At 47.1% G+C, this 16,152-nt stretch overlaps 1 long non-coding RNA gene across 1 annotated transcript; it reads right to left on the bottom strand.

Annotated features, from left to right (window-relative positions):
* Positions 1-1,994: 1,994 nt before the first annotated feature.
* LOC116095552 lies at positions 1,995-6,623 on the bottom strand. The gene is made up of 2 exons (XR_004120629.1): positions 5,449-6,623; positions 1,995-2,729 (listed from the first exon to the last, which is right to left on the bottom strand). It is a non-coding gene; the product is annotated as an uncharacterized LOC116095552 (long non-coding RNA).
* Between the last annotated feature and the right edge of the window lie 9,529 nt (positions 6,624-16,152).

Here is a 16,152-nt window from a genome sequence, read left to right on the forward strand (position 1 = left end):
CAAACCCTAAACTTAAAAATTAAAATTGTAAGACAGTAGAAGGAAGAGCAATCTTCGTGACATCAGATTTGGGTCTCACTCCAGAAGCAAGACATCCAAGGACAGATTAGACTAACTGGAATCCGCCAGAATTCAAAACTTCTGTGCAGCAAAGAACAGTAGAGAGTGACTCAGGACCTATGATGCAGCACTCAGGGCTCTGAGGCAGGCGGATCCCAGGTTCCAGGCCTGCCTCAAAATTTAAACAAAACAAAACAGATCTAGGGATATGGTTAGGTGGTAGATTATGGATTATAATTTAGAATAACTCAATAACAATAAAACAGTCTACTATAAACAGACAAAGACATTTCCCCACAGGAGATAGAGGTGTGGTCAAAAAGTCGGAGACATGATGCTCAGTTGTTGTCAAGGAGACAGGAATTAAAACTACACAGAAATGTTACATCACACCTGTTAGGGAGGCAAGTATTTAAAAAAAATTAAAATTTGGGGGCCTGCAAGATGGCTCAGCAGGTAAGAGCACTTGCCATCAAGCCTGAAAACCTAAGTTTGATTCCTGGAACTCGCTCCCTGGATAAAGAGAGCTAACTGTTGAACGGCCTTCTGCCCTCCACACACAACACGCCCTGAATGCACTGTAACCTCCTTCCACACACACAATTAAATGGTAATTTTTTTTTTTAATTTTTAAAAAGGAAACTAGCAAGTGTTGACGAAGATGTGGAGAAATTGGAGGCCCAGTGCAGGGCAGCGTGAAATGGTACAGCCGCTGCGGAAAGTGGTATGGCAATGAAACAAAGAATTACTGGAAGTTCAGCAGGTTCTTGGCTAGGTACACACCGAGAAGATCTGACAGCAGGGCACACATAGACACCTCCACACCTGTGGTGACAGTGATGGTATGCATAACACAGAGTGTCCATCAACAAGTGGATGACGGAAAAGCGGGAGAAATTAGCACAAGATGCAACATCCTTCAGCCTTGAAAAGAAACAGCATTCTTATGCACGCAGATGACTCTCGAGAGCATTTCTCTGAGTCAAGGGGACTCAGAGAAATACATACAGGGACCAATGTACTAAGAGTCTACTTACAGGGGGTGCTTAGAATGGGAGACTTCAAGCAGACAGGAAGTAGAAGGCAGCTCGCCAAGGGCTGAGATGAGATGGTGGTAGTGGTGATGATGGTGGTGGTGATGGTGGTGATGGTGGTTGTGATCTTTGAGCAGCTTTGGGATATGCACTTAATGCACTGAATTACACACACACAAAAATTCACCTAAAATGATTAGAATGGTAAAATGTATGTGTCTTTTATCACAACTGAGAAAACATTTTTTCACATGTAAGAAATCTTACCTTAGGTCTCATTAATTTAAAGTATTTTATTAAAATAGCTTCATTATATTTTCTCCCTCTTAAAATAAACATTTAATTGGATGCTATAATTAATAATTATGTGATAACTACCTATGTGTCTCTATTAATGCCACATTAATGTATCGATATAACATGGTTTCCCAATGAAGGAAAAATTAAAAATGTGGATCAACCAAAAACAAAGTTAGAATATTCATTTTCATAGAGATACCCACATCGACTGACCTCCATGCATATCTTTCTAGGTCATTTCCCACGTTCCGTCTACCCAACCCCCACCCCACCCCCAGTTTGGTTCATTTTTATACTCTTCTTTTTCACAGGAGCCTGAGTGGTCACTTTCTTCCTGGTAGGTTCTCATCGACGACGTCAGACTTTAGTCTTCTCCATCTAGTGGGGGAGGGGGACCCTTTCTAAAACCAACTGAAGTGACAAAACACTGCGAAGAAGCCAAGAAATGTGTGAGCGGAATGCTCAGATTCACGCTGAGACCATTTGGAAGTCGGGCTGGAACGAACAACTTTAAATAATACACTGTGCCCAGAAGTCTCTGAAGACGTGTGGCCAAAGCAGTGATGGCTCAGTCCACACGCAGCACAGAAGAACATGACATTTTTTTAGCTTCTATTAATCTTTTATTCTAGCCTCTTAGTTGGATTGTAGGGCAGGGGCAAGGGGTGGGGAGTAGGATTCCCGGTGAGCAAATTGCTCATCTGTGGAAACCAGAGTCTTGTGCCTTCCCAAACTCCTCCTTTAGCTTCGCCTTTACCTTTTGGGTCGCACAGAGGGGCTCTACCTGCGACTGATCAGGGAATTTCTGTTCTAGGGTGTCCTTTTTCATGAATAAACACCATAAGCGCGGCAGGGGGCGCTCTGCGTGTACTTGAGCGGGCTAAGTCAAGGTAGGCGTAGGTGGTTCCTCTTCAGGGAGCTTCGCCCTCTGAGCTCCGACTCTGCTACTCGTCTGGTTGTGCAGGAGGAGACCAATGTTGCTGGAGCTTTCAGATCTCGCTTGTAGGGTCAGAAGAAGGGCCGAAGTGAGCCGCTTTCTAGGGCCAGGGCTGCTAAGTTGCTGATTTGGCATCACCCAATATTCTCCCGAGGGCCGTCTGTCTCACTTCTCAAATATAGCTTCAATAATGCAGACCTTCTATTTTGATGACTTGAGGTTTTCTTAAGTACATCCAATAATTTCCATTTCCTCTTGGCTCTTTGGCTCTATTCCACGAAGCTTCATCTACCTGTGACCTGGAGCCACGGTGCTTACTCTAACTGGCTTCCTTTTGTATCCGATGCTTCTCCTTAAAATATCACCCCGCGTGGACTATGCCAAGGCTGCTCTGCGCTCTGGGAGACAACGTTTTGTTTTGTATAATTTCGTCCCCCCCGGGAACATTCCAGATGGCCCTCAAGCTCACCCTGACCCTCTCAATAGTTCCACTTCGTATTTAAAGCTATTATAATGCTTTCTCCAAATAGTTCTTAAAGATCCATTAATCAATTCACTCATTCAACAAATATTTATAAAGCACTTATATTCCAGGGCTCTGTTAAGCATGGGGCGTATTTATGAATGAAAAAAGAAAATACTCATCCCTGAGTTCAACTAAAGTGAAGATTCAAATAGGCAGGTTCTCTGCTTTCTACATGATCTTACTAGTAATGGTTTCTAAACCACTGACCATAGAGCAACAGGGCCTGGAACCAAGGGGACCAGGTGATGGGAACCCTTCTCTATTCTCATGACGCTGCGGTCTTCCTGCCTCCAGGCATGGCTTTTCCCCTCTTGTCAAATGTGCTTTGTTTCTTTCTGTACTCCCCCACCCCCACCTCAATTCCTCTGACTTCGGTTACCACCAATTTCTGTAAGCCCTCAGTCTGTTTCTCAAGATGGAATTTTCCCCAAGCTCCAGTGCCCCCCACACCTGTTGGATGCACGCCCACCTGACATCATCCACTAGAGTATGGAAACATTATTCTTCATAAGCTGCTACCTCTGTCAATATGCTGTCCCAACCAAATACCTGCAGCTCTAGCAACCATCCCAGTAACTTTCCATTACTGCAGGTGCTCGCCACGCCCCTGACTCAGAATTTGACTTTTGTGACAGGGTCTTCCTCTAACCCAGACGGAAACCCAAATTCACCACGCAACCAAGGATGATGTTGATCCTATCCTGGGGGCTACGATTATGGGCGTGTACCATTTTTTGAAATGTCTGACTGATAGACGTTGATTCGTTTTCTGAGGGTTTTGACTCCTTTCTGGGTGTTCATTACTATCTGTCCACCCTTAGTCTGGCTGGTGGCTTTCCAGCTGTGTTTCCTTTCAGGGGCTTCCAAAGTTGGCATGGAAAATAAGTGTTGAACAGGTTGGGCTGTGGACTGGCTTCCTGTCCCTCATCCGATCAGAGCCACTGTCTGTCTGTTTTTCTCATGATCTGAAGAGTGCTCAGTGTCTAACTATTTTATCTTAAATCCTTAGCATGGCGCTGCACACATGGGTGTGCTTCCTGATAAATAGAAACAGTGCAGTAAAGTGATTTGAATACAAGCCTGTGGGTGTGGTGCGTTGAGCATGTAACCTTGAAAACACTCTGATGCTTAAAATCCAGGGCAACTTTTTTTTTTTTTTTTTTTTTTTTTTTTTTTTTTTTTTTTTTTTTGGTCTTTGAGCATTACCCATGACCATCAACCAAGGCACATAGCACAAAACATCCCCACTCTTACCCACCGCTGAACCTTTGCTGCCCTCTGCAAGTAGGAACTCAACACATTCCGCTTGGGACTCTTTTGAGAGCCGCCTCCTGGGATGGCTGACTAGATCTTGTAGTGACCATGTCTCCACTGACCTTTCCAGCAGCAGCAGCAGCAGCAGCAGCAGCAGCAGCAGCAGCAGCAGCAGCAGCAGCAGCAGCAGCTCTAGTTTTCTATGCCCAGGTCACACCCACCCAACACCCACCCAGCACACAGTTAGCATACTTAGCCAGCACACCTACCTAGTACACCAATCCAGAGCATCCACCTAGTCCATAGCCAACTAACCCAGCTTCTGGTGTTCACAGCTGTGTCCCCCAACCCCATCCGCCACTGTCTTGCCTTTCTGCATCTTGAGCTCCAGATAATTTTTTTCTTATACGAAAGAATTCCCTTTTACTTAATTACTGTTGCTTATATGCTCACTCAGTCTTTTCTTGTTGGATACTGGGGACATTTAGTTACATATTCATGCAACAATTTTTCAGACTTATTGATTTTTTGTTTTGTTTCCTCTCTCTCTCTCTCTCTCTCTCTTTTTCTCTCTCTCTCCCCTCTCTCTCTGTGTATGTGTTTTACACATGTAGAAGTCAAAGGACAACCTTTTTTAGGAATCAATTCCTGTCTTCCACCTTGTTGATTCAGGGTCTCCCTTGCTTCTGCCCTGCTGTGTACTCCAGCTGGCTGGCCAAAGAGCTGGGGTTCTGACAGATGCACACTAACCTATCAGGCATTGGTTTGGGTGTTTTGACCACATGTTTGTCTGTGTACTTTGTGCCTGCAGTGTCCAAGGGGACCAGAAGAAGGTGATGAATCCCTTAAAACTAGAGTTACAGATAGTTATGAGTCACCACGTAGATGGGAATTGAACTCTGGCCCTCTGGAAGACCAGTTAGTGCTTTTAACCATAGAGCCACTCTGATCTTAATCCTAGTCCCGTTTCTAGCCAGCAAGATGACCTGGGACCAATTATTTAACCTCTGCAAGGCTCAGTTTCATCCGTAGTTTGGACCTCACTTCACTTCCTCTTCCTGCTTCATGGGGGTGTCATGAAGACCAAATGAGAGGATGACTGTCAGAAATAATGATGTTATTCCAGAGGCTATATAGTTATCTACCTGACAAAGAACCTAGAGTGCTCTTAATCCAGACCTGCCAGTCTCCACATACCTAGCACACCCAATGGCTCTCACTCTGTGTTCTGAGAGGCTGAGCCGTGCTTGGTGCATGTAGCGCAGACACCAGCTGTTGCTATGGGATCCTCAAGCTGGGATAACTGTGGCAGATTGCATAACGTCATTGGTGCTTACCTTCAACCCCACAACGTGGTCCACAGAAGCAAGGTCTTTACAGATACAATACTAGGTCAAATTGAGGCCATCCTTGATTAGGGTATGCCCCAAATCCAATGTCTACACACTTGGGTGTGTGCTACATGATGATCACCTATGGTGGCTTCACTCCTCAAGGTGCCCCTGAGGATGGAAGGACCTCTCCTGTATCCTCAAGAGGTCTTTGTGGAGGTGGCAGGGGGAGTGGATGTGGGAAAAAGGAGGAGAGAGCTGCCCTGGAGACACTGAATAGAAAGACACAGTGGTAAGTTAAAGGACACCAAGGATTGCAGGACCCACCAGAAGCCAGGAGCCTAGTGAAGGACTCTTTCTGAGAGTCCTTAGGGCAACATGGCCCTGCGGACGACTTTGTGATTTTAGTCTTCGAGCTTCCAGAAAAGAGAGACTAGTTTTCTGTTGCTTGCAGTCTTTTGTCTGGACGTTCCTAGGAAATGAATACAGTGACTTTCCCCCTGACACCCTCATATACTTGTACCAGAAGGGTCTTCCTCAAGGAGTTGAGCCACAGAACAAGTAGAAGAGGTGGCAAGGGAGATGGTTGGTTGTGGAGGCACCTGGTGCCTACTTGGACCCAGTAAACAATCTGTAGTGCATAGCGCAGCCCCAGAGATCTGTGCTGTATCCACAAGGCTGAGCACAAAGGTTCCTGGTTGGTCTGGAGCCATAGCCATCTTTCCACTGAGACCTAAGTGGGACATGCTCAAAAGAAAGGGGGACAGGGCCAGGACTCGTCTCTCTGGGGCCCGGCATCCCCAGGATGGGCTTTCTGGGTTGTCTCATTGGCATCCCTGTCCCCTGAGCTCACTGAGTATGGGGAGTGTTTGCTGTGGCCTCAAGGGAGTTGGCTGGTGTTTTCAGTGAAGTCTAGAGTCTTGGGCCTGTGCCGGCCGGTACTGTTTGATGCTAGAAGAGATAGCGCATCTAACCATCAGAGTGCTTCTTCTCTGCCAAGGCATGTTCTCACCCAGCCACTCTTCTTCCCTGACGCAAGGAAGACATGCTTCACTCCTCAAGATGCCCCTGAGGACTGAAGGACCCTCTCCTGTATCCTCAGGAGAAAACAGTCTTTGGGAGTGGGGAGTGGGGCTAGGGGAGAGCTGCCCTGGTCTTTTTGCTTATGGGGTTAGAGAAGAAGGCAAGGAGGGGGAGAGAACAGGCAAATAGAAATGGTTCTAAGAGTCTTTTCTTCAAATTGGAATAATTGTCAGGGCCCACCCACTTCCATTGTTATGATGTCATAGTGAAGAGCAGCCCCCGGAGGGTGCAAGAGACTCATGAAGTCATCTGGCCCATTGCCTTTCCCAATCTTCCGTGCCACCGGAGTGGTAGAGATTGGAGCCTGACCCTGGCAGCTGAGCGCTTGAATACCCAAGGCCACACAGCAATAGGGACAAGCTCATTGGGCCAGGGGCCAGCTGCTCTCCTGGGAAGATCTCCCAGGTTCTTCCCTGAAGTCAGCAGAGCCAAACCTCACCTTGAAGACAGTCTCGGGCTCTCAGCATCAGACCACAGCCTCCTCGGCTTGGCTGGAGCTGATGGCAGATGGCTGATAAAGACTGCGAAATGATGACTCAAGCCATCCTGAAGCAAGACTCTGGGTGTGCGTGTGAATGGGCATTGCTCAAAACGGCGGGGTGCCGCTGATCATATCAAAGTCTTTGCGCTGGGGTATGGGGGATGAGTGGGGGTGGGGATTAGAGGTGGTGCTGTAATGTAACATGGATCCTGCAGAGGTGTGTGGTCAAAGCCACTGCCCAGAGGAGGCTGGTCAGAGGCAACTACTGATCTCTTCTCGTGTGTTAGACAACACTTGCCATGTTAGAAGCTCTTTAGGGAGAGAGAGTAAGAGAGACCTGCCTTGGCTTTTGTAATGGCTGATGTAGCGTTAGGAAGAGGCCAGTCAACATGGAACTGTCAGAGCCAAAGTGGCCATTAAGAGAGGGACACCAGCCTGTTGTGCTAATGTATGCCCGCCAGCCCAGCACTGGGTAGCCTGAGGCAGGGGGCTTGCTGAAAGTTCAAGGAGCATCTGAGCTACTTAGTAAGACCCAGGGGAAGGGGGAGGGTGACGAATGAATGAAGGAGGCAGGGCTAGTGGGAGAGAGGAAGGGGAAAGAAGGAGGGGAGAGAGAGAGAGAGAGAGAGAGGTGTTGTGCCTTATCCGCCTGTGGTAGGTCACTTGTCAAGCTCCTCTTTGATCATAGGCAGAAAATTCCAGAGCATAGTAATGTGGTTGACCTGCTTGAAGAGCTTTGAGAAGCAACCAGCATGGTCTCCAAGTGATAGTCACTGGCTGATGACCTTTCTCTCTCTCTCTCTCTCTCTCTCTCTCTCTCTCTGTCTCTCTCTCTCTCTCTCTGTCTCTCTCTCTCTCTCTTTCTTTCTCTCTTTCTCTCTATCTCATCCACACCACATGCTATGAAAGCAGAAGCCAAGCGAGTCAGCTGAGGCAGTCTAAAGCATTGTACTTTTGTGCTTCTGGAGAAAGCAGTCAAGTTGGGGAGGTAGACTGAAAGACTCCTTGCTTCTGTCAGAGGAGATGAATTTTGCTTTAACTACACTTTGGAGAGAAGAGCCTCCCAAAAGAAGAACCTTCCTGTGTGTGTGTGTGTGTGTGTGTGTGTGTGTGTGTGTGTGTGTGTGACTAGAGTTCAGTCTGAGGGGCATAGTATGGTATGCAAGCCAAACCAGAGTTTGTCATGCCGCCCCCACCTCCCATTTCCAACCAACACTGCAGAAAGCCTCACACAAGCCAGCCCTTTAGAACAGTGTTGGGACACTCTGACAGTCATGTCTTTGGGATTGCATGAGAGTCAAGGTCAGAGCTCCCTAAAGTCACCTGTGTCTAGAAGCATCGGACCAGAGAGGTGCTAGAATCATTTCCACAGAACAGAGCCAGGACAGGCGCTTTGGCAAAGAGCACAGATGTTGGGCTTGTCATCAAAAGCCCTGGGTTTGAGGCCCAACTCCACTGTTAGTTGTAAGGCCTTAGATAAGTCATGTCATCAAAGTTTCCTGCTAGGTAAAATAGGAACAAGAATGCAATTAAACAGTTGGAAGGATCTGATTGTGTATTTGAAAGGGTTTTGTATTGTCAAGGGCTATATAAAGGTAGGGTATGGAAATTCTACTGGGGCCCAGAGTAAGGGATAAGAAGGGCAGAGGCTGTGTACATATCACATACAGCCAGGAAATCTGGGTGGTGAGAGCATTGAGCTTAATCTCAAGATCTGATCTTTTCTGAAAACAAAAGACCTAGGTGCCTAGAAGGTCCTTGACTTAAGACGAGATAGCGTTCCTAAGCCCATAGTAGACTGTAAAGAAAAAAAAAAAATCTAATCAGTTGAGAAGGTTTTTAATATGCCAGAGACACGGACCAGCCTCACTTTAGAGCAGAGCATGCTAAAGCATCCACTGTTTCCCATCATGACCATGGCTGGACCTGTGACTAACTGCTTCCCACTGCGAGTCACATACTAGCCACAGACAGCCTACCACTGCCCCTTACTGCAAGTTCCTACTCTAAGTTCTACCCATACCAACCTCAGTTTCTTTAGCCCTGGGGTTAAAGGTCAAAGAGATCTCAGTATCCTGGAAGAAATCATCTGACTTGAGTTAAAATCTGTTTACTAAATTCACATTTCTTGTGAGGAAGTGTCCTGAGTTGGGGAGATGAACATCAAAGGCTTTGGTCACTTTTGAGCCTACAAACTCTTAAGAGCACCCATATCCTGCAAGAACCACCACTCAGAGAAAGGTGGGCAGGACACCCACCTCTTGGAGAAGGCTCAGGCTTACCCCGAAAGTGGTCATGGGCTTGCATGGAAAGGCAAGGCCAAAGAAGGGACCCCCTCCCCCCAAGAACCCCTGGCAGCTCACAGCTTATATGCTCAGGGGCTGGAAATAGGAGACTTCGAATCTGTTCTTACTCATTTAACAAGAAGGACATTTAAACAGATGCTAGGTTGGGAGGAGTTGATCCTGTGTTCAGGGATAGTGTGAGACAGTAGTCATTGGTGCCCATGTCTGAGTAAGGTGGTCCAAGTTCTCACTGTGGTTTCCTTACTGACAAGAGTGCTTGGGTACCAAACTTAACCCCAGTAGGACTAGATAGATCTCCCCACCCTGTGTGCCTGGCACTCTGGGCGGCGGAGGCAGCTTTCCTGTCTGGGCATTGCCACTTTCCATTCCCTTCACACAACGCAGTGTGTTGACATGTTGGTGCCTGGCCTGCTCACAGGGAGTAACCAGGGAAGGGACCCAAAGGCGGCACCTAGCTCCCGAGCTGGCAGCAGGCCAGGGTGGCTTTGTTTAGCTCCTTCCCCTGAGGTGGCAGCCAGGCAGCGACTTCCACTTCATAGCTGCAGTTTTTCTGAATGCTTCCGAGGCAGAATCTCTCCAAATGTCAGGGAGAAGCATTTACAACTCCGTCCTTTTATGATGTGCCTTTAAGGCCAATTTATCTAGAGCTAATAATCCTGATGTGCTGTTGAATTAGGCATCGGTGAGAGGAGGTGTACATTTTTTTTTAAACTCATGAAATCACAAGCAGATTGCTTTGACTCAGTACTCCTGTGAATGCTCAATCCTCTCGTGGCTGTTATTATTAATATTAAGAAGCATATATATTCACAAACACATATCCACATACACCCACGGGGCACTGGGCAAAGCTCAGGAAGGACATGGCCTCTGTCCTTGGGGATCTGTTGGGAGCGGTCTCTACGGCGATGTAGGAAATCACGGGAGTATTGTAACTGTCAAGGTTTCAAGCACCTAAAAATCAGTCCTATCATTAGCAATCAGTAATCACTGTTATAGAAGAATAAATCTTGTAATCTCCAAATTACCTGTTTGCACCAATTAGAGTCCAACTGATGAACATACCAATCAAAGGGGAATTTACTTGAAGCACCCAAGCTTATCTGGTTAAAAAAAAAAATACTTAAGAACCGACTGCGCTTACAAACGGACGTCTCCTCAGTCGCTACCTGTTAGGGTGGATATTCTGCAAACAGAGCTGACAAAACCCTGCACAGGTACCCCCAGGCAGGAGGAAACCCAGGATGCATTTATTTGTTTATTTATTCATTTATTCCCCGCCTGCCTACAGAAAGGATTTGAGGCACCCGACAAGAAGAGCATGCACTATACAAAGATGGACTCTTTCAGGTATCAAAATCAGGAGATTTTGAAAATCAGGGAGTGGAAATGGGGACACTGGGCTGGCACTCCCGATGTCCACTTCTCTTTGTTGAGTCCTCATGCTGAGCACACTCACAGGTACTGGAGGGGTTAACAGCAGAGACACAGCTCTTTGCCATCTGTAGGAGGCTTATCAGGAAGAATGAGATGCAAGCCCTGGGCTTCTCTCTGAGCCTCTCACAAGGCAGTGAGCAGGGGCATCAAATGGGCCACCTAGTTCTCAGTGTGCACTGGAGAATGAGTTCGTGAAAAGGCGGGCTTTCTCCCACGCTGTAAATCCAAGCAGCAATTCCACAGTAGTGACCCGGTGGAAAGCGCATCATCGTGTGTTTACCAGTCTCTTAGACATGATATCTATCTAGTCATCTCTTGGCTGGAGTTTGGGTCCTAAATCAAGAGTAAAGAGCTAGGGCGTAGCGGCTCATGTCTGTAACCCCAGTGTTCAGAAGGCTAAGGCAGGAGGATTGCTGAGACTGTGGGGTCAGCCTGGGCCACGCCATATGAGTTCAAAACCTGGAAGGGCTGCACACCCTTGTTTTTGTTTTTTTGGATTGTGTATTTGTTTTGTTTTAGCAAAAACAAAACCAGAAGGCTGGGTTTCCTACTGAACCATCCCTCCTTTGCTCCTCCTGAGCTTATGAAAACCTGGGTCTGGTGTTTTGAGGCTGAGACAAGAGGTGAGAGCTGGGTGGAGGAGAGGCATGAGAACTGGTCTCTGAGAAGCAGCACTCTTCATTGGGAGTCCCCAAGTCATCTTTACCAAGAAAAGTAGCTTTAGCGGCACCCCATCCCCATGCTGTGTGAGCCTCCTCCCCGACTGGCCCCCGCCCCAAGGGTGTCTTAAACCTCCATGCTGATACAGGGCTCGGCATCACTCCACCTTATTCATCCCCTGATGTCAATCACCTTGCCATGTTCCCAGCTCCACATGGCCTTATCACTTATTCTGTATATCTCTGCTTGGTCTGATAATCTCTGAGAAATTATGTTGCCATCTTACTGGGGCTTACTCAGCTTGCTTGTTTTATTTTTAAGTGTATCGGGTGCTCATTCTGACCTCTGCCCTTGAACATTACTGGGTTACCCTAAAAGCAAGAGTTCTTTACGCAGAACCGGAGTATATGTCTGCATCTTTAGCTCTGGGGTAGGAAGTTCATCCAGGTGATGTGAGATGTGACTGTGGAGGCTTCCTTGGTCCCTGCACCCAGTGTCCATGCCACCGTATAGCTCTCATTCATGCCAACTCAGGGTGGCTCTGTGTGACACCTGCAGCACCAGACACTGTGCTGGGTGCTGTAGACTCAGTGGTGGGCAGACACAGTCCTTGATCTCAAGAAGCTTGCAGAGCTCATGGCACATAACAGCAAGAGGATAACTTGGAACTGCAGAGAACTGGCTGAACTTCTGTGTCTCCTCTTGGCTTAGGGACTGTAACCTCTCTGAACCTGTTTCTTCGTCTTTATTTTCTCTTATTTTTTAGATATTTGTTTTCTTTTTTTTTTTTTTTTTTTTTTTTTTTTTTTTAGAGAATTATTTTATTTCATTTTTATGTGTATGAGTACACTGTAGCTGTACAGATGACTGTGTTCGATCATGTGTGTGGCTGCTGTTGATCTCAGGACCTCTGCTCAGGCTCGCTCCAGCCCCGCTCGCTCCGGCCCGCTCGCTCTAGAGTAATTTTCTGCAGCTGTCTTCAGACGCACCAGAAGAGGGCGTCCGATCTCATTGTGGGTGGTTGTGAGCCACCATGTGGTTGCTGGGATCCGAACTCAGGACCTTCGGAAGAGCAGTCAGTGCTCTTACCCGCTGAGCCATCTCGCCAGCCCAGATATTTGTTTTCTTAAGCCGGGGTCTTCTGTAGCCCTCGTGTAACTGAGGGTGACCATAAACTCCTGATCCTCCCGCTTCTGCCTCCTGGATGCTGAGATTACAGACACACCTGGTTTTATGTGGTGCTAGGGACGGAACCCAAAACCTAGTGCACGTTAGCTAGGCAAGTACCAGCTGAGCTACATCCCTGGCCCTGTTTACCCATCTCCAAAGATGGCAAAGTAGGATCCACCATAAGCCATTTATTGGGTAGAGATTCAATGAGATCACTCATACAGCATTTAGCACAATGTCCAGGTTTTGGTGGCTACTCCACATTTGGTTGTTTCCACAGCTGCACTATCCTGAGAACACAGTGATAAATGAAGCGTCATCTCTACCCTCAAGGTGCCGAGAATTGAGTGGAGAGGACAGATGAGCCCTCAGCAAACCTTAAGGCACAGCCACAGGCGTATGGAAGGCTATGGAACCCCATCGGAGGGCATAGAAAAGTATCGTGGAGACTAAGAGATATCTTAGCAAGCTTTTAGAGGCGAGTGTGATTATCGAGAGTGGAGCACAGCAAGGGCATTGAGAACCCTGGGAAGTCTCCGGACCTAAAGCATCACACGATAGGATGCTCTAGGTCACGTGGTTTCTCTTTCGTGCCCTGTGATCTCCTGAGCCATTTAAAATGTAGCTGTTAAATCAGATAGCAAAAGATCTACTTTCCAGCTTGCAGTCTTCAAGAGAGGAGAGTATGTCTTTGTTCATTACTGATTTCCACCTCCCAGCACATGGTAGGTACTCGATAAATATTTATTAAATGAGTAGGATAATCACATCTAAGCGGCTTGTCTCCAATGAGAAAATCGAGGAAGCATTTTTCCATTTGCTTGATATAAGTCATTTCTCTCAGATATTAGTGTGGTGGCAATTAAGGAGGCTACATTATGTCACCGGGTTTGTAAGAGGCCTCAGGTTTCTCAGTGTCTCCGTGATCTGCCCACACTTCCATGAGTATTCTTCGACGCTTGGCACACACCGCCCTTCCCACATCATGGGCACGGCAGGCCCAGGCGACTTCCAAGGGGTGCCTGTATTTTCCTTTGTTGAACTCCCATTTTGCTTTCAGTGTTTCTGTGAACGGACAGAGAATCTTTGAAACCTGAGCTCAACAGGATCATTTCTTGTGTCACTGAACTAAAACAAAGGCTGGAGGCTGGGAAACTGTCCAGTGAGGCCCATCCCTGTACTGGCTGGTTTTATGTCAACTTGACATAGCTACAGTTATCAGAGAGAAGGGAACCTCGATTAAGAGAATGCCTCCATATGATGGGGTGGTAGGTGGGTTCGTAGGGCCTTTTAAAAAGTAGTGATGGATGGAGGAGGGGCCAGCCGTTTGTAGGCGGGATCGCTTGTGGGCTGTGGAACCTGGGCTTTATAAGGAAACAGAGTGAGCAAGCTAGGAAGAATGAAGAGAAAGTTAGTAAGCAACACTCCTCCGTGGCATCTGCATAGCTCCTGTCCTCAGGTTCCTGCCCTGTGAGCCCTGTGAGAGTTCTTGCCCTGACTTCCTTCAGTGACTTTAGTGATGAGCAACTATGTAGAAAAGTATAAGCCAAATGAACCCTTTCCTCCCCAGGTTGCTTTTGGTCGCAGTGTTTCATCATAGCAATAGCAACCCCAAGGTGGTCCCTCCCCCCACCCCACCTGCCGCTTCATTTTCTCACATAGTCAGGCTGGTATTCAGAATCGCTTGCTTTGTTCTCTGCCATGATTCCCATAGGACATCATCGTCAGGGGTTGCCTGGTTCCAAGCCTTGGCAAAGCAAACTGTTCGTTCAAAAACTTGCCTGGCACTGCTTTCTCAGATCTGCTGCCTCCTCTCCTGTGCCTAGTTCAGTGCTATGGTCATGGATGCTCTCACTTTCTACAATAACATCAATCAAAGTGACAGGTCAACTGTATAACTGTGGGCAGACACCTTCTTTTAAGCTAGAGGTTCACATCTTACCAGCAGTCTTTTAAAGACTGCAAGCTACCTTCAAAACAATTTTTAAAAGCAAAACAAAACATAGAGTCTTTTTTTTTTGGTGGCATTTAATCTGAAGAGCAGGAAGACCATCTATATTAATTGTTAGAAAGCTTGGGCGGTAAAGAGAAATATAGCGTAAGGACCACATTTCTTAAGATCTTGTCACTAGTTGGACTGCCTTAGTGTATTTCCCAGCATTTCAGACACTATGTTTGTAACATTTCTCATGCCCTCTTTGTTACTGTGTATCCCAACTCTTCCTCTGTGTTATAAAACACAGCACAGTGCCGCATTGGCAAGAAGGATGCATTTATTTGGTGTAGACTTGGGGTACCTCTCTAAGACACCCTTTATTGTTTGTTCCTAACTCCAGCCCTGTATCCCTGCAGGGTTCTCCATCACCTATGTAAAACTTAGCAGATCTGAGTCTTCCTCTGAGGAAACAGCATCCTGTGCTGTTATTCTGTATTTTCCATCTTTAGATTCTCTACCTCATCCCTTCCCCCGCCCCAATTTCCCTGTCTCCAGCGAGCAATAATATCTTTCATCTGAGCCTCTCTCCCTGCCTCCAGTGACTGCCTCCCCTGATGAATTCTCTCTGGGTGACTTTGGCATTTGCATATTTCCTTGCTTGGATATTCTGAGATGTTGGAACCGGAGAGCAGGTTGACACGATCAGGTACTTAGCTGCACGAGGCTTTCTCAGGAACTGCACAAATATTTGGAGTCGGTCGTGTGCCAATAGGCAATTAATTGAAATGTGGACACAGCACGCTTCCGGAGGAGGGAAGCTGAAGTTGAGAAATTAGCTGTGGGTAGTGATTCTCTGTAAGATACAAAACAGTAATTTGGGGATTCCTTTACCTCAAACTGAAAGTGATTTGATAGGGAAAAAGAAAGGAAAAGAAATTAAAAAGTGAGCTAGTAAGGTTGACTTTTGCAGAACTGGAGTAGGGATTGGTTCTCAGAGAACACAGCTAGGACCCTTACGCAGAGGTGACGGAGCCCAGGGTCAGGGATGAGGCCAGGAAAATGCAGGACCAGAAGCAAGGCACTGGGCACTTTGCACTTTCCAAGCAGACTGTCTACCTGGAGACCTGATTACCATATCAGGAGCCAAAGGGTGAGGACTTCGATTTAAGCTTTTTCCTGTCGCTGTCGACTGTGTGAATACATTTAGCAAAATCCAGCTTCTATTGACTGACCTTAGCAGAAGAGTGAATGGACCAGGTCCACCTTGACCACGATTCCCCATCTGTGTCTTGCTCAACACAGGCAATGTACAGGCTGAAAAGTACGGTCCCTCTGGCTGGGGACCGGCTACCTGACAGAGCATAACCCTGGCAAACAGGGAGGCCTGTGGCTTCTACCAACAGGACCGCAACCATGATGCTGGCCTGTGACTGGGCCCGACTCCTTGTTTATCCTCCAGGAAGCAGAGTCGCTCACTCCTTCCCTTTCTTCAGTACAATAGGTCCTCTGTTTAACGTGTTTTATAAGGTTTAGAAGCTTTGTAAGAAGTGAAGAGAGAGAATCACTTTGTCTTTGCTCGGGCACATGAGGCCAGACTTACCCTTCTGAGGGTGCCCCAAGAACATGACTTTCAAAGT

This window comes from Mastomys coucha, unplaced genomic scaffold (genome assembly GCF_008632895.1).
Source record: "Mastomys coucha isolate ucsf_1 unplaced genomic scaffold, UCSF_Mcou_1 pScaffold18, whole genome shotgun sequence".
In the NCBI taxonomy this organism is placed as follows: Eukaryota; Metazoa; Chordata; class Mammalia; order Rodentia; family Muridae; genus Mastomys; species Mastomys coucha.